Source organism: Bufo bufo, chromosome 1 (genome assembly GCF_905171765.1).
Source record: "Bufo bufo chromosome 1, aBufBuf1.1, whole genome shotgun sequence".
NCBI lineage: Eukaryota > Metazoa > Chordata > Amphibia > Anura > Bufonidae > Bufo > Bufo bufo.
Window position 1 is genome coordinate 36,023,023 of NC_053389.1, and position 19,563 is coordinate 36,042,585.

At 43.3% G+C, this 19,563-nt stretch overlaps 1 protein-coding gene across 1 annotated transcript in view; it reads right to left on the minus strand.

The window, feature by feature from the left end:
• The window catches only part of LOC120993490 (serine protease inhibitor swm-1-like), a 137,371-nt gene extending 119,147 nt beyond the window's left edge, over nt 1-18,224 (minus strand). Inside the window, exon 1 of the mRNA XM_040421985.1 lies at nt 18,171-18,224. The gene's annotated coding sequence lies outside the window, so the exon portion shown is untranslated. The remainder of the gene's footprint in view (nt 1-18,170) is intronic.
• Nucleotides 18,225-19,563: the final 1,339 nt, after the last annotated feature.

Sequence of the window (19,563 nt, forward strand, 5' to 3'; positions counted from 1 at the left end):
AGAACTGCTCGTCTATTTAATGAGCCCCAAGATCAAAATTTGCTCTGGATCCTAGAGGATTATAGTAATGCCCCTGCTCCAGACAATAATCCATCCAAGTAAAGGGTACTTTATGTAGTGTCCCACTACGTAAATGTGGGCACTACACAAGGGTCAATTGGGTCACGTTGTTCCTTTTTTGAAACATGGTCATGGTATTTTGTATTGTATTTTAATGTGTATTTTCCTATTATCTCCTGTACCAGGCCTGTTAGGGGTGTAGTTCCTCCTTCTAGGCAGTAGAGGGAGCTAGGGAACCCCCTAGTATATATAGACAGGTCCAGTCCAGGGAGGGGGAGTGTGTAGTTAGAAGCCAGTGTGCACTTTAGCTAGAGAGCAGCTGAAGATCAGCTTCTAACATGCAGCTAGATAGCCCAGGTTTCTAGCTTGCACCCAGGAGAACAGTTTTCCTCCTGAAGTTCCTTGCATCTTGCCAAGTACAGAGCAGAGGCATTGTGTTAACCAGCCAAGTAGAAAGCTGAAGGACAGAAGGATATTTACAGCAAGAGGATTTATACCAGAGGAAGGTTTCCCTACCCAAGGAGACAGCCAGCTATAGGGCATACAGGCCTTGGAGAAAGCCAGACAGGAACTGTAGAAAGTACAGCCTGATCTGTGAGTGTTATTCCCTCTGAGTATCTTGCAAAGATTTTGCCTGCCATTTATGTGAAGCCTGCCTGTTACCAAGATTTTGCATATGGAACTAACTGAAGCCTGTATATAGTTGAACTGTTCAGTAAAAAGGAGTTCTGGTTCACTACAACTGTGTGTACCTCAATTATTCCTACAACAAATCGGTGTGCCACCGTTACCGGCACTGGCGTCATGAACTGTAAGGGATCCAGCCACAGGCACGCTAAACCTACAACACCCAGGGCACCTCAACTATCACCCGGCCTGGTCCCTATATCCAGAGAGTGCCCCAGAGGATCTTCGTGCCAGCCTCTCCATCACTGCAGTACGCCAGCCCAGGGTATCCTACAAACTGTGAGTACTAAAAGCAACCCTCGGTCTGTTAACTGACCCCCGTGACCTCACATTCGCTCTCCCTGAGGGACTGGGGTACTGCATTTACACTGCCCGATGGTTGTAATGGTGCCAAGGATTACCCGATGAATAATTTGAGCAAAACGTTCGTTCTTTGGGTAATAGGATTGTTGGTGCGGTCTCCTAAAGCATCGTTTGCCGGCAGCAGGTCATGTCATCTAAACAGCAATCTCTGCTTCCCATACTGAGGAGGAGATCGCTGTGTGTAAATGCAGTGGTCACCTCCACTGATGAGCGAAGCAACTGTCGGGAACAATCAGCAGCAAAAACAATCGTAAGTAATGAATGATCGTTTATTTGGTCGTTCATTTGGGCAATTATCTGCTTATGTAAAAGGTCTGATCTGCATGCTAGAGCTCAGTTTCTAGACACATCTACACTAAGGGCTCATTCAGACGGCCGTATGCTATCCGTAAAAATGCAAATCCGTTGTTTTTTTTTGCGGATTAGATGCTGACCCATTCACTTCTATGGGGCCCTTTTCTATTCCACGGTTCCACAAAACAAATCAAACATGTCCTATACTTGTCCGTGAAAATCAGGACATGGCCCCATTGAAGTCTATGGGTCCGCAAAAATACTGAATACTATCCAAAAAAACGGATAGCATTCAGTATTTTTGCAGACAGCATACGGCCGTCTGAATGAGCCCTAATTCAGAGAGACTGAAATGCCGATGAGACAGGGGACAGTCAGTTTTGGCTGATTGTGATCTGATTGGTCAGATCCTGATCGCTTTATGAATCAATAAAAATGAATGAAAACAAGCTTTACAATCAGTTTATTTCCATTAGACATGACTCCATATACAGTAGGTCTCTTTACATTTTGATCATAGCTAATAAGGCGCAGGGGCCGGTTTAATGGTTTTAGCCAGCTTTGGGGCAGTCCTTAGGAAGGACACATCGGTCGCTGTTGGGCAGGCGCAAGTAGCCACTTTTGCAGGAACAGCCAATTTTACAAGACATTTCACATATCGTATCAGGCTTTTTTTCGCAGCTATCGAGGCAGTCATTGCTGCAGCCATTTGTCGTGTTGCCCTTGCAGCATTCTTCTATCTTCACGCATTTCCCGTTGCCACTTTCTACAGTGCCAAATGGGCAGAAACATCCTGGGCGGCACACCGCAAGATCACACCTAGGATTTGGGTTATCGCAGGTTGGAGGACAGGGGAGCCTACAGTCATATACTCTGCCACCCGTACAAGTTTTATCATTGACTGCAAAAAAAAGAATAAAGAAGAATGAAAGGGCGGCCATGATTACCAAGACCAGCACCACCCCTGTACCTAGGTGCACTAGCTCTGCTGCATTCACTTCAGTAGGGTTGTGTCACCAATTTAATATACAGTAGGGGTAGCTTTTAAAAAAAAAATAAAACATTTATTCTGAACAATAATTTTGATTTATATAAGGATTTCTGGGAATTACACAATGGCGACCAGTCACCAATTTGCAGGGATTGATTAAAGGGAATGTCCTCAGAAAATGACCCGCTGTTTAAATAATTTTTTTATGTTTCACATATTTTTAAAGAATTTTTGATGATGTTGTTTTCAATTTTCCATGCATTCCAGATATTTAACTCCTTTCCAACCAGCAGCGCTGGCCGGATGTTTAAAGATGGCACCTGCCCCTGAGCAGAGCGGAGCACAATAGCCGCAGAGAGGGGGGGTGCCTGCTGTTTCATACAGCAGCCACCCGCAGCTTATGTCTGCGACCCATCATTGACATTTAACTCTTCAGATCCCGTGGTCAAACCTGACCACAGTATCCGTGCTCGCAAAAACTCAGAAGCACATGCTTCCGGTAATGCTCCAGCCCCACCACGGTGGCGATCAGAGGGGCCAGAGCTTGTATAGAGAATGACAGGAGGATGCTGCATAGTAGTTTCTATGGAGCCCTTGCCTGTAATAGGGCTCCATAGGAAACTAGTGCATTTCTCATAGACTCCAAAGCCAATGCATTGGAGTCTATGAGAATAGCAATCTAGTGATTGCTTGTGATAGTTCCCTATGGAAACTATAAAAATGTTTAAAAAAAAATAAAAATTACGTTTTTAAAACTAAAAAAATATAAAAATGTAAATGCCCCCCTTTCCCAAAATAAATAAAACATTTTTTTTAAAGACACATCGTGGGTATCACCATGTGAAAAAACACCCATACTATAAAAATATAAAAATATTTTCCCCATATGGCAAATGGATTAATGAAAAAAAAAAAAAAAAAAAAAAATGGCCGATTCACCGTTTGGTCGCTTTCCCACAAAACGTGAAATAAAAATTGGTCAAAAGACATACATACCTCAGTATGGTATCAAAGAAAAGTAAAGATCGCCCCGAAAAAAAAATGAGCCGTCACACAGCTCTGTACACATAACTACAAAAAAGTTATAGGAGTCAGAATGTGGAGAAGAAAAAATTTTACAGATTTTTTTTCAAGGTTTTTATTATTTTATCAGTATCAAAACACAAGAAAAACTACACATATCACCGGATTCATACTGACCTGCAGGAATGAAAGTAACTGGTCAGTTTTATCTCACAATGAACGCTGTAAATAAAAAACTCTGGTGGAATTGCTTGGAATTTTTTTCCTGCTTCCCACTACATCCAATGCAATATTGAATGGTGGTCTTGAAAAGTACAACTTGTCCCACAAAAAAACAAGCTATGTGAATGGAAAAATAAAAAAGTTATGGCTCCGGGAAGGCAGGGAGCGCAAAACAAAACCACAAAAACTTCCGGGGTCAAAAGAGCCCTTACATGGGAGAGTTTTCTAGGCCTGGTCTGAGGTCACTGTACAAGATGTGACAATCACCTATTGTGAATGGTGGATCCTGTCTTATCTGTACACAGAGGTGGTATCATTATAGGCAGGATTCGGCGACTTTCACACCTGCGGTTTTGCTGGATCCGTCATAGATCAGCAAAAACGTTTCCGTTCTGATAATACAACCGTCTGCAGCCGTTATGAACAGATCCGGTTGTATTATGTCTTCTGTAGCCATGAAGGATACGTCTTGAACACCAACGGATCCGTCCCCATTGACTTACATTGTGTGTCAGGATGAATCCGCATTGCTCCGCACCACATCGCGGACATAAAAACTCTGCTTGCAGGATTATTCTGTCCGTGACGGGGACGCAACCAAATGGAACGGAATGCATTCTGGTGAACTCTGTTCCCTTCAGTTCAGTTTTGTCTCCATTGACAATGAATAGGGGTAAAACGGAAGCGTCTTCCCCCGCTATTGAGATCCTGTGACTACTAAGGCTACTTTCACACTAGCGTTAACATTTTCCGGTATTGAGATCCGTCATAGGGTCTCAATAGCGGAAAAAAAACGCTTCCGTTTTGTCCTCATTCATTGTCAATGGGGACAAAACGTAACTGAACAGAACGAAGTCACCAAAATGTTCTCATACCGGAGAGCAAACCGCAGCATGTGGACAGAAAGCAATCTGAGACAATAGAAAACGGATCCGTCCCCCATTGACTTTCAATGGAGTTCATGGCTATGTTACAGATAATACAACCGGATCCGTTCATAACGGATGCAGATGGTTGTATTATTATGATGGAAGCGTTTTTGCTGATCCCTGCCGGATCGCTAGTGTGAAAGTAGCCTGAGAGAGGAGGACCGCTAGCCCGGGCCTTTCCTCAGCATCGAACCCTTCTTCTGCCGGGGAGGAGAGCGGAGAGGCCGCTCAGTGTCTCACCTGTATTGTTTTGCACCGGAATTCCTCCAGTAAAGAACTGGTTACTGCAGACCCCGACTCTCTGGACTTATTTCACACTGGGGTGCACCCCGCCTTACCTTCCATTCCGGAGAGCAGCAACACATGGTGACACCTCGACAGTGAACGGGGGACCCAGCGCATCATTGGGGTCACCCCAAACCCGCCCACTGCATGTGTATGTGTATACCTATATGTGTACCACTGTGTATGTGTATACCGCTGTGTATGTGTATACCTATATGTGTACCACTGTGTATGTGTATACCGCTGTGTATGTGTATACCGCTGTGTATGCCGCTGTGTATGTGTATGCCGCTGTGTCTGTGTATACCACTGTGTATGTGTATACCGCTGTATATGTGTATACCGCTGTGTATGTGTATACCGCTGTGTATGTGTATACCACTGTGTATGTGTATACCGCTGTGTATGTGTATACCGCTGTGTATGTGTATACCGCTGTGTATGTGTATACCGCTGTGTATGTGTATACCGCTGTGTATGTGTATGCTGCTGTGTATGTGTATACCACTGTGTATGTGTATACCGCTGTATATGTGTATACCGCTGTGTATGTGTATACCGCTGTGTATGTGTATACCGCTGTGTATGTGTATGCCGCTGTGTCTGTGTATACCACTGTGTATGTGTATACCGCTGTATATGTGTATACCGCTGTGTATGTGTATACCGCTGTGTATGTGTATACCACTGTGTATGTGTATACCGCTGTGTATGTGTATACCGCTGTGTCTGTGTATACTGCTGTGTCTGTGTATACTGCTGTGTATGTGTATACCTATATGTGTATGTGTATACCGCTGTGTATGTGTATACTGCTGTGTATGTGTATTCCTATAAGTGTAACACTGTGTATGTGTAGACTGCTGTGTATGTGTATACTGTTGAACATGTGCACTGCTGTATGTGTTTACTGTTGTGTATAATATTGTATATGTGTACCGTTGTATGTGTATACTCTTGTGTATGTGTATACTGTTGTATGTGTGTACTGTTGTATGTGTGTACTGTTGTATGTGTGTACTGTTATATATGTGTATACTGTTGTATGTGTGTACTGTTGTATGTGTATACTGTTGTATGTGTGTACTGTTGTATGTGTATACTGTTGTATGTGTGTACCACTATTCATGTGTATACTGCTGTGTATATGTATATGTGTACCGCTGTGTATGTGTATACCACTATGTACAGTGTTGTATGTGTGCACTGTTGTATGTGTGCACTGTTGTGCGTGTGCACTGTTGTATGTGTGTACTGTTGTATGTGTGTACTGTTGTATGTGTGTACTGTTGTATATGTGTATACTGTTGTATGTGTATACTGTTGTATGTGTATACTGTTGTATGTGTGCACTGTTGTATGTGTGCACTGTTGTATGTGTATACTGTTGTATGTGTGTACTGTTGTATGTGTGCACTGTTGTATGTGTATACTGTTGTATGTGTATACTGTTGTATATGTGTATACTGTTGTATGTGTATACTGTTGTATGTGTATACTGTTGTATGTGTGCACTGTTGTATGTGTGCACTGTTGTATGTGTATACTGTTGTATGTGTGTACTGTTGTATGTGTGCACTGTTGTATGTGTATACTGTTGTATGTGTATACTGTTGTATGTGTATACTGATGTATGTGTATACTGTTGTATGTGTATACTGTTGTATGTGTGCACTGTTGTATGTGTGCACTGTTGTATGTGTATACTGTTGTGTGTGCACTGTTGTATGTGTGTACTGTTGTATGTGTATACTGTTGTATGTGTATACTGATGTATGTGTATACTGTTGTATGTGTATACTGTTGTATGTGTGCACTGTTGTATGTGTATACTGTTGTATGTGTATACTGTTGTATGTGTATACTGTTGTATGTGTATACTGTTGTATGTGTGCACTGTTGTATGTGTATACTGTTGTATGTGTATACTGTTGTATGTGTATACTGTTGTATGTGTATACTGTTGTATGTGTTAATGAATGCTGGGTAATGTATGGAAGCACTGGACCTGAGTCCTGTATATGGTTTGGAAGGGGACGGTTCAGGTTGTTAGAGGGGTCTTCCCTTTCGCTCAGTCTCTTAAAGGTTATGTTCACATGAGTCACATTTGCCCTGGACAGATACACTGTGTATTTTTCTGAGAATCCGCAAATGAAATCCGAAGTAAAAAAATGGTGGTTTCGGACAATAGTCTAATGTGTATGAGAGTCCTGTGGCAGCCATTCTGTGCTCTCCAGCCCCCTCTACCACAGAGGATCCCTGTGATGTCATCAGTGATGTCATAGGGTTCCCTAAGGACCTGTTCCTGCCTGTGGCACTGTGTGCAGGAGCTCGCACATAAATGACTGATGGGACTACGCACTCCATCAACCAGTTAAAGGGGTTTTCATTTGAATGGGAGCAGAAAGGTCATCAATAGATAAACATCGGAGACACCCTTTAATGGGGGTCTAATACTTACCATTAGATCCCTGGGCAGATATTAATATGAGAAGACCTGCAAAACAAGAACACAAACGTCCCGGATATATTCAGAGCAAAGACCATAGAACATATGTAATGAGAGAGGTTGTATATGGCACCCTGGCAGTACACATGTGGAGGCAGACCACTCCACTGCTTCCAACTAAAATGTACCACGGTTTACTGCGGCTGTCACTAGGGAACGCGCAAAGAAATTTTTACAGATGCCATTATATTTAATAGTATCTGTATAAATTCCTGTGCACTCAGCTCCCCCTAGTGGTAGCTGCAGGCAGCCAGTTTTATACATTGTGTGAGGGGGAGCACCTCACACAATTTATTATTTAGAGGACATATGGGTGATGTGGTGAGCAACTTTCCTGCTGGAATCTACTCAAGGCAGGCTTGGGGCCTATACCAGGCCCCAGCCCACAGCATGTAAAGCGTTAAACAGCCGGCCGGTCCGGGCTATTAGAGCAGGAGGTCAGCTCTCATATGAGAGCTGAGCCCCCGCTCCCCGCTGCACGGGGATCCGTGCAGCGCTTAGATGGGGCTGCTGTAAAAAAGCGGTGGCCCAGCCTAAGGCCCCTTAGTGACCGTCGTAGAAAGGCGTATGGGTGGTCACTAAGAGGTTAAATAAAACGAATGATTTCTAATGTGTAACTACTAATGTGTGACAATCACTTTTTGTATATTGTATGGAACATTTTTCTATATACGGTGTATTCAACAGTATACCGATAATATGTGCAACTCACTCAGGGATGAAATGAGCACCACGGATGTTGGCGCCATCTTTAGGTTCAAACTTTTTCCTGTAAATAATTGATTTGATTAGAAAACTTAATCAGAGATCATTCAGCAAATGTATTCACATGATTCAAACCTCTATACTTAAAGGGGTTATCCCATGAATAATGTAAAAATGAAAACAAGACATCCTATAGTACACGGCAATCTCTTTCTAACAAAGCTAGAACCAGCCCTGGACCTCACATGGATCCAGAGGTCTCCACATTCATGGCTCTGCTAGATTTATTTCAAGTGGACAGCTTTATGGGGTGTGCACTTCCTCAGGGGGTGTGCCCTTTCTACTGCAGCTGGTGGCAGTTGAAGGACAAAACTAATGCATCTTAGTGGGCAGGACAAAGAATTTTGAAAAAGAGCAAACAGCAGGTGGCGCTATACAGATAGATGTCAGTGAATAACTCAGTGGCTATGCTAAGTTTTTAATTACACGCAATTACAAAAGTATTCAGATGCAGGAGCTGATTTGTAAAAACTGTAGATTTTTTTTCTGTGGAACAACCCCTTTAAAGGTGTGTGGCAATGTTTATTTTAGTGGATTTTAGTGGTTCTTTCCCTTTGTTCCTTGTAATGTAGGTGGTTAGTGGTACCAGGCCATGTTCCTAAGGTCTGAAACAGATGTACATGCATCCTGCACACTGAAGACCTTTGGAAGCAGCGAGGAGGTTAGAAACTTCTAGGCATATAACAAAGAGCTGAGCTGCACCGATGGCATCGATCGGGCAGGGTCATCTTTAACAAGGGGCAAAAGGGGCAGCTGCCCCGGGCCCAGTTGCTCCTGGGGGGCCCAAGGTCGCTGCCTCTTGAGCCCTGCTGGCCACTGCCCCGGGTGTCAGGCTGTCAGCTACACAGGGGGGTGCTGCCATGCCTGCCTGCCAGCACTCCAGGCAGCGAACCATGAGAGCTGTGATTCTAAAGAACCTTAGATGACATCATCACCATGTGACCAGAAACCTAGCAATATTACTGGTCACATGGTTATGAGGTAATCAAAGGTCCTTTCTTTCTACCAGGAGTGTTGCAGCAGGAGAAGTTTGCCTTAATTGTGGAGCTTTTTTTGTGAAGATTACGTCAGGAAAAGGTGACAGAGGCTGTTATGCTAATATACTGTAAGCTACTGTATACTTTGGGTTGCTGTATATTGTGGGGTACTGTATACTATGGGGTGCTATACTGCTCTACTGTATACTGTGGGGTGCTGTATATTGTGGCGTGCTGTATAGTGTGGGATGCTGTATACTGTGGGTGCTGTATATTGTGGGGTGCTGTATAGTGTGGGATGCTGTATACTGTGGTGTGCTTTAATGCTCTACTGTATACTATGGTGTGCTGTATACTATGGGGTGCTGTATACTATGGGGTGCTGTATACTGTGGGTTGCTATACTGCTCTACTGTATACTGTGGGGTGCTGTATACTGTGGGATGCTGTATACCGTTAGGTTGCTGTATACTGTGGGGTGCTATACTGATTTACTGTATACTGTGGGGTGCTGTATACTGTGAGGTGCTGTATTCTGTATAGTTTTGAGTGCTGTATACTGTATATCGTGAAGTGCTGTATACTGTGGGGTGCTGTATAGTGTGGGGTGCTATACTGCTCTACTGTATACTGTGAGGTGCTGTATACTGTATAGTTTGGGGTACTGTACACTGTATACTGTGAGGTGCTGTATACTGTGGGATGCTGTATATTGTTGGGTGCTCTACTGCTCTACTGTATACTGTGAGGTGCTGTATACTGTATAGTATGGGTTGCTGTATACTGTGGAGTGTTATACTGCTCTACTATATACTGTGGGGTGCTGTATACTGTATAGTGTGGGGTGCTGTACACTATAGCGTGCTATATTGCATACTGTTGGGTGCTGTATACTATAGGGTGCTATACTGCATCCTGTGGGTTGCTGTATACTATAGGGTGCTATACTGCATACTGTAGGGTGCTGTATGCTATAGGGTGCTATACTGCTTGCATACTGTGGGATGCTGTATACTATAGGGTGCTATACTGCATACTGTGGGATGCTGTATACTATAGGGTGCTATACTGCATACTGTGGGATGCTGTATACTATAGGGTGCTATACTGCATACTGTGGGATGCTGTATACTATAGGGTGCTATACTGCATACTGTGGGTTGCTGTATACTATAGGGTGCTATACTGCATACTGTGGGGTGCTGTATACTATAGGGTGCTATACTGCATACTGTGGGGTGCTGCATACTATAGGGTGCTATACTACATACTGTTGGGTTCTGTATACTATAGGGTGCTTTACTGCATACTGTGTGGTGCTGTATACTATAGGGTGCTATACTGCATACTGTGGGGTGCTGCATACTATATGGTGCTATACTGCATACTGTGTGGTGCTGTATACTATAGGGTGCTATACTGCATACTGTGGGGTGCTGGGGTGCACTGTAACACTAGGGTGAGCCGAGCCCCGGTCTCCTTCCTGCAGAGCGGTGCCCACTTCCAGCCTGAGCCCAGCTGCCCAGAGCACTGATCCTGAGCCACTGGAGTCTTCAGAACTGGAAGTATTTACAGTCAATTACTGTACTCTACCAGGTGTGGGGATTTTTTGTGTGTGTTGTGGTGGAGGGCGTGATTGCCTGCTAGGGTGTGGGAAGGCGGGATCCAGGGGGCCCAAGTAAATTTTTGCCCAGGCTCCAATCAATATTAAAGACGGCCCTGCGAGCGGGTAAAAACTCTTGTGATTAGCACCGCTCGTTGTATTATATGGGCGACTGACAGATGCCATGTTGGGAATTGGTCGATGGGGAGCTTGCTCATTTGTTCACGGTCCAGATGACTGTTATTTTTTTATATATAACATTATCTCTCTCTCTCTCTCTCTCTATATATATATATATATATATATATATATACACAGTACATACACACTACTCACAAAAAGTTAGGAGTATTTGGCTTGTGGGTGAAATTTCAGGATGAACCTAAAATGCCCACTAACCTTTACAGGTGAACTTAATGTGACCTTCTCTAACCTTTTGAATGCACACGTCCAACTGTTCAGTGTTTCACTCATTTTTGCAGAACTTGCTGTTCTCTAACAAGGAGCTTAAAGCAGTCATCTCACTTCAAGTTGCATTTATCATGTAGAGAAAGTTAATACAAGCCACTTACTAATGTATTTTTATTATCTGTATTGCTTCCTTCGCTGGCTGGATACATTTTTCCATCACATTATACACTGCTCATTTCCATGGTTACAGACCACCCTGCAATCCATCAGCGGTGGTCGTGCTTGCACACTATAGGAAAAAGCGTCAGCCTCTCTGGTGGCTGGGAGCGCACGTAGGCTGGTGCTTTTTTTTCCCCTACATTCCCACCTCTAATGACGTTATCTTATGAAGAAGATGCTCTTAGCCCTAAAACGCTCAATTAAAGAAGACATAACTAAAATGTGTAGCAATCTTTCGGCTAATATAGAGGAACTGGGAGACAGGCTAGATCATATGGAAAACAAAATGGCAGAATACACTGTAGCACGTAACACATTAGTAGACGCACATAATTCCTTGGACGATGATGTTACAAGCACTAAAGCAAAGATAGCAGACTTAGGCCTCTTGCACACGAACGTTGAGTGCTCGTATTGTGGTCCGCATACGGCGGGTCCGCAATACACGGTCACCGACCCGTGGGCGCTCTGCATCATGGATCACTTGAATGGGTCTGCAATCACGGAGATGCGGAACGGAAGCACGGATCGGAACCCAACGGAAGCACTCCTTAATGTTTCTGTCCGTGCCTCCGCACCGCAAAAAAATAGAACTTGTTCTATTGTATTTTTTTTTGCGGTGTGGACGCATCATGGACCGATTCAAGTTGAATGGGTCTCGATCCATCCCGGCTGCCGCTCGGACGTTGCCTGTGCATTGGAGACTGCAAACTGCACACAACCTTCAGTTCAGAGGGATTCCTGAAGCAATTCCCCCCAGTGACCTGACTAAATATGTTCAGAATATAATGAAAACCCTTTACCCAAAGGAGACACCCTTAGGTCTCACAGTGGACAGGGCACACAGACTCCCTAAACCTAATTCTATACCCGAAAACAAACCTAGAGATGTCCTGGCCCGCATCCACGTCTACCACATTAAAGAAGAAATGATGGCAGCGGCAAGAAAAAAACACACTCTACCGGAGCCCTATGAACAAGTAGCGCTTTTTACAGACCTTTCACAAGCGACTATATTAGAAAGGAAACATCTAACCCTATTACGGCATGTCTAAGGGAAAACAAAATCCCTTACAAATGGGGCTTCCCCACCAGCTAATTCTCCATAAAGAAGGGAAAACCCACATCATACTAAACCTAGAACAAGGGAAGAAGCTACTTACACAGTGGCAACTAATAATCACAGAACATGAGGAAAAAAGGAACAACGAATATTCAGGAGGAATGGATCCATGCCTCTAAGGAGGCCTGAACCTCACAACACATGAGGAGAACAAGTCCACAATGACTGTCCCCATACACTTGTTGATCGCCCAGATAACTTCCACAAGGAATAGTTCTACTGTTTTTGTTTGCGTTTTTGCTTTGTTTCTTTTTAGAACCAACATCAGATGACAACCAGACGGCCACCCCAACAACACAACTCGTCCTCAGAAGACCTTCAAACCAGACAAACTGATTTATGCCAGTCAAGCCAAACCAAAGACTTACAGTCCGTTCCCAAGGATCTACGACAACCGCAAGCTATTCACAACTACACAAAATGACTATTAAAGTATTCTCCTTAAATGTAAAAGGACTTAATCATCCATATAAACGCCATTCTCTCTGGAGGGAAGCAAAAAACAATAGAGCAGACATTATCTGCATTCCAGAATCCCATCTACTGCTAGAAGATGCCCCTAGATGAAGCATAAACATTTCCCCCATATTTTTACCACTCGTGCTCAACCACAAAAAAGGCGGGTGTATGCATTGCAATTACAGACTCCATAGCATTTGGGAAAGTATGTCTATTGAAAGATAAAAGGGGAAGGTTTGTCTTGGTATGTAAGCTGAATAATATACACAATATGTCATTTATATGGCCCCAATGCTTCGCAGATTTCTTTTTTAAACAAATTTGCCAAAAAATTTGCAAACGTTCAATAGGGTCATCTATACATATTTGGTGACCTTAACATTATAACTAATCCAACCTTAGACACTACTAGCCGGAGGATACCGTAGGATACCAGCACTGTACATGTATGGCGTTGGTATCAGGGTCACAAATCCCAGCGCCGTACTGATCAGCTGCAGGGGTCCGGCAGTCACTGATACCGGACCCCTGCTGTATGCGCCGGCATCGGTGAAAACATCTATGCCGGCGCATTAACCCTTGCACTGCCGCGGTCAACTCACAGATACAACAACTAATGGTAAATTACTGAACCCCCTACATATGAGGGCTCATGCACACGGCCGTTGTGCAGCCGTTCCGTGCATTGGGGACCACAATTTTCGGTCCCCAATGCACGGTCAACACTGTGCCACGTGTCCCACCTCCTCTAAGGGCGTTGTCTAAGTGAACCCCTCGATCTTCACAGTACCCCTGATGGTGGGGATAGACTTTCCCGAGGGGAACACCAGGTCGCTAACTCTTGAGGAGGATAGGCACACGAGGCAGCTGGTCCAGGCGGACCAGGAGGTACCTGAGAAAGGTGCCAGAGGTACAGGCGTTGTCAGCAGGCTGAATCGTAACCAAGAGCAACAGTGCAGCACCGAAGGGTGAGGCAGAGGAGAAGTCAAACAGGCAACAGGTCAGGGCAGGTGGCACAGGTACAGGTCAGGCAATACGGGTCGGCAACAGGAGAGTCAAGGCAAGCAGGCAGGGATCAAACAGGTAGCAGAGTCCAGGAATACATGTACGAGTCAGGAACACAAGCAGATATCAGGAACCTTAACAGGACACAAGGACCTTGACACTGAGGCATCTGGGAAGGGGGCTGAGTCACTTAAATATTTGCAGGAGGGTGAGGATTGGTCAGCAAGGTCACATGATCCAAACCATAAAGGACAGGAAGTGATGCTCCCAGGCGCCGTGTCTTCAGCGGTGATCTGCTGCCAGTGTTTCCTTTCAACCCTGGCCGTAGCAAGCTTATTTGGTCAAACAAACACCCTAAAATCGCAGTTGGGGTACTGACCAGACATAAAAACCATGGTGGTTTGGGCCTCCCAGATATTAACTCATATCATATTGCTTCGCTACTTGATCAATCGACAGCATGGTGGACTCCCCAATCTGACAAACTCTGGGTGAACATAGAGAAACATACTAGTCAGACTGAAAGACTAAACATTCTCTTACTGGCCTCTAATGTGGGCAATATAAATAATACCAACTTACTGCCGACGGTCAAATCCACTCTCCAAACATATCAAAATATGCTCAAATCTCCCAATCCTTAAAACAATGGAAATTCTCCTCCAAGTCCTCGATATTGTCATCCCGGAAATATCAGTCTCCTCATGGATACAATCAGGTATTAAGACCATACAAGATCTTTACAAAGGCCCAATACTTCATAATTTTTTATTCTTGAGCAATAAATACGGACTAGATAAATCAGATTTATATAAATATCTCCAAATACGTACCTTCCTGAATAAAAACGAGTTCTCACCCCCTAAAATCCATCCCTCCTATGTAATATTGAATAATCAAATAAATAAATCATTGAAAGGGAGATTAGCAGGACCCTATCTGGATTCACACATTTCTAACATGAGGCTTACTCCGAGTCCAAACTAATCTTCAGATTGTATTACACCCCATACAGGCTCTCTAAAATATATAAAGATTCCCCCGATCTACGTTGGAGAGGCTGTAATCAAGTCGGCACATTACGACATATATTTTGGGAATGCCCAATTATTACAGGTTTCTGGAAAAAAAACTGTCCTTCTAATCTACTCTTCACTTAACATCAATCTACCAGTTAACCCTGACACTTTTTTGCTAAGACTTGATATCGATAGGTACTCAGTCCCCCAAAGGACTGTTCTCTGTCATATTTTAACAGCCTCTCTCCAATGTATAGCGCAAAATTGAAAATCCTCATCAACTCCTCACATGTCTGAAATAATAGGGAAGGTAAATGTCAATTGTAGCTTTGAAAAAATGATTGCCAGAAGCAACAATACACTTAATAAATACACAGAAATTTGGACACCGTGGTCTTCATCGAGGTACTTCTCATTATTAGACAGTTAGGGCTCATGCACACGACCGTATATATCTTGCAGTCCGCATAAAACAGAACCGCAAAAAATACGGATGACGTCCGTGTGCATTCCGTATTTTGCTGAACCGAACAGCTGGCCCCTAATAGAACAGTCCTATCCTTGTCCCTAATGCGGACAATAATAGAACATGTTCTATTTTTTTGCAGAACAGAAATACGGACATACGGAAACGGAATGCACATGGAGTAACTTCCGTTTTTTTTTTTTGCGGACCCATTGAAGTGAATAGTCCCGCATACGGTCCGCCAAAAAAAAATGGAACGGACACAAAAAGAAAATACGTTCGTGTGCATGAGCCCTTAGATTAGATTGTGATGTATATTTTTTCCTTTGCATAAGGGACCTAAATAGGTTTTTCTAAGTACTTTCTAGTTATATATCTTTTTGTTTATTTTATCTCTACCCGCATCTACCCCGTTTATTTTTCTTCTACACTTTACATACAGTACACAATACTTTTTGGCCACACAAAGCAATTACCAAATAGAAGGTTGCTTCATTGAAGCACAATAAAGAATAGGATGATGCTTTACATGAAATAATGTTATCTGAATAATTGTATTAGATTGGAATTTATATTCTCCTTTAGTTACCTGATTATAATGGTACTCTGCTTGATGCTGTAACAAATCAACCTGTAATGTACTTTCTTTAACCGTTTGAAATTAAACCCTCAATAAAAACTATTGAAACAGAATTGGTATTTAAACAGTCCTCCTCATCATGCTGTTCACATTTTGACATCATGAGACCAAAACGACACCTAACAATTGATGAACAGTAGCTCATCATTGCAAGGCTTCGAGCTGAATGTTCTCAGACTGAGGTGGCCACCGAGCTTAGAGTGTCACAGAGTGTCATCAGCAGGTTGTATCAGAGATACGGAGAGACTGGAAGAGTCACAAAAAGGCATAGAAGTGGACATCCTTTGGCCACATCCCACACGGAAGACTGCTTCAATGTGAACAATGCCCTGTGGAACTGGATGATGAATGCCTCACAACTCCAGGCACATTTAAAGAAGGTGAGAGGCACCCAAGTGTCACGTCAGACCATTCTGAACCATTTACATCAGCGTGGTCTGCGTGCTAGACGACGTGAAATGGTGTCTGACCGCACCACGAGGCACAAGCGTCATCGTCTTGTCATCTACGCTGGGAACAGTGGGCCTCAGTGCTGTTCACTGATGAAAGTCGATTCACGCTGAGGAGAAATGATGGCTACAATTTCCTCCAAAACAATTTTGGAGACAACAAGGAGAGCATTTTGCATCAGCCTCTGTTGTCACCAGACAAGCTTTTGGTGGTGGTGTTACAGTGTGGGCAGGTATGTCTAGTCAATACAGAACTGCCCTACACTTTCTGAATGGTCCAGTGACAAGCCCATACTACTTCAATAACAACATTAATCCAGTCATTGTGCCTCTGCATGAACAACACAGGCCTAATTTTATCTTCATGGATGACAATGCGTCAGCTCATTGAGGTCACATCAATAGGGAAAGGCTGCTGGAGACTGGGGGACCTCAAATGGAGTGGCCTACACTTTCTCCAGACCTGAATCCCATTGAAACCGTATGGGATCAGCTGAGTTGCCGTGTAGAGGCTCGTAACTCTGTACCCCAGAACCTCAATGACTGGAGAGCTGCCCTCCAAATAGAGTGGGGTGCCATGCCTCAGCAGACAATAAGGCGACTTGTGAACAGCATTAGATGTTGTTGTCAAGCTATAATTGATGCTCAAGGCCATATGACAAGTTATTGAGACCCTGACATTTTTGTGGGGGTATACCCACCACTGGTGTTGGTTTTTGTTTCAATAAATTGTTGGAGATGAGAGATCATACTATACTAAATTTTTATGCACCTAAGCTTTTTCAAGCCTATTTTATTTCTGGATCAAATAATTCATGGTGAAGCAAGAGACGCTGTTCACTAATTTACTATTGATGTCCTATCAGGATAGGTCACCAGTGTCTGATCAGTATGAGTTTGACCCTCTGCACCTCACTGATTAGCAGCAATAGCTCAGGCACTGGAAGTTGTTGCCTAAACTACCCATCTACATCCATTTCACAGTGGGCAGAGTTGGTTAAAGTGAATCAGAGCCTCTGATTGTCAGAGTGCAGGAGTCAGACCCCTGCAAATCAGATCCTGATGGCCTATCTGGAGGATAAGCCATGAATGATTGCGTAGACAACCCCTATAAAAATTTCCCCCACTGTTAATGTACATTGGGCAAAGTGCAAGGAGGAAGGTAGGGGTGAACCTCATACTCTCCCTTACAGCACAGAAACTGTAACTGTAGCCATCAGGAAGGTAAGGACGGTAATAAGCCATCTTTCACTTCTCTATAGGGAGTGAATCTGTCAATGACTCCCCGCCCCAGTGGAATAAGTAAGGACGTTAAGGTCTCTTCAAGTGAAACCTGCATCCTCTGCCCTGAATGGGCACATATAACGTTTACCCCTAGAAGGAATGGGATAGAGTCAAACAGGCACTGGACACTTCATATTTGCCGTAGCATCGGGTCACTACTGAGATGCTAGCTAAGGACTCTATCTACTCTATGGGTCTTTCACCAGAAGCATGAAAAACAAGATAAGTGAGTATCTGTTTTTGTTTCACCCATTGGTCTTGTTGTGTCTATTTGGCGGCCATGAGTTTAGTTGTCACCCAAAAACGTTCCCCAAGGTTGAGGACAGTCCCTTCACAATGGGGGCAGTATCTTTTTGTCTGGATAATAGTAAAAGCTTTGGTACCTACCTGGATGATGTACGTAGGATGATGAGTATGGTCTTCAGGTGAAGCAGGGATACTACTGGTGCTCTATTATATATACAGTGAGGGTATAAGGGTGTTACGGGTGTGACCTGTGACCTAAATACAATTTATAATGACTGTCATTGTGACATATGCAATGACCAAATTATTATGTAATCATTAACCTAGTGTATTATTAACTTATAATTAGTTTCTGATTACAACAATTATAATCATTTCTGACTTCTTCATTAACGGCTTGTGTAACGAAACATATTTTAAAATTTTCAAACCAGCGCCTGGATCTGAAAACTCTGCATTTTATGCAATCAAAAATTTAGAGATGTAAAATAAAATGTATCTGTACAGCGCCACCTGCTGTTTGTTATTTTTTATTTATTTTTTGTCCGTCTCACTGAGCTGCTCGAACGTGCTCAGTTCAAATCTATAACTGCCCCCAGCCATATGTTCTGTTAGACGCTTTAGCAGTTACAAGGAGAGAGCTGTAGCAGAAAGGACCCTCTGAATATAATCTAGCAGAGCAACTGGAGCAGTGAAAGTGGAGATCTCTGCATCCATGTGAGGTGCAGGGTTGGTTTTACCTTTATTAGAAAAAGATTGCTATATGATGTCTGATTTTCTTTTTTTTACAACAATCATGGAATTCGCCCTTTAAATGGGGTTTCAGCCTGTAGCTGTTGATTGCTTATCTTAAGGATATTGATATTAGATTGCTGGAGTCTGACACCCATTTTTGGCAGCTGGTGGTGGGGTGAGCTGAGCAGCAGGATATCAGCACAGTCACTACACAGTGAGGACTTCTGCTTCTGGCTGGAAGACCCCTTTAAAGTGTAACTGCTATTCTGTTTTTATTTTTGTAATATGTAGGGGCAGTGATACTGACTATTTTGTATTATACTTTACTTACTGAAATTATACATTTCTTTTCGAAATATATCTCTAAAGTTCCGCGTTTTGAGCCTTAGTAACGCTCCTCTGTCTTCTGTTTACATAACACAGTCGGTGTTAGCAAGTCTCCACTGTTATGTAAACAGAAGACAGAGGAGCATTGTTAAGGCTCAAAATGGGCAACTTTACAGCTATATTTCTAATAGAAATGTATCATTTCAGTAATTAAAGTATATTTCAAAAATGGTCAGTATCACTGCCCCTACACATTACAAAAATAAAAACAGAACGGCAGTTACACTTTAAGGGCTTGTGAGTTTTTCACCTGTGAGGAAGCATAGACTTTCCCACAGGGAATCTCCAGGTCATTACACTACCTCTGATAGCTGATGCCTGAAGGGACAGGAGACACTGATACCTGGTTAAAGGCAGCAGGCAGTGGACGTCACCAGATGTGCCGAGGTCGTTCTTGGCGGAGTTCTTCACT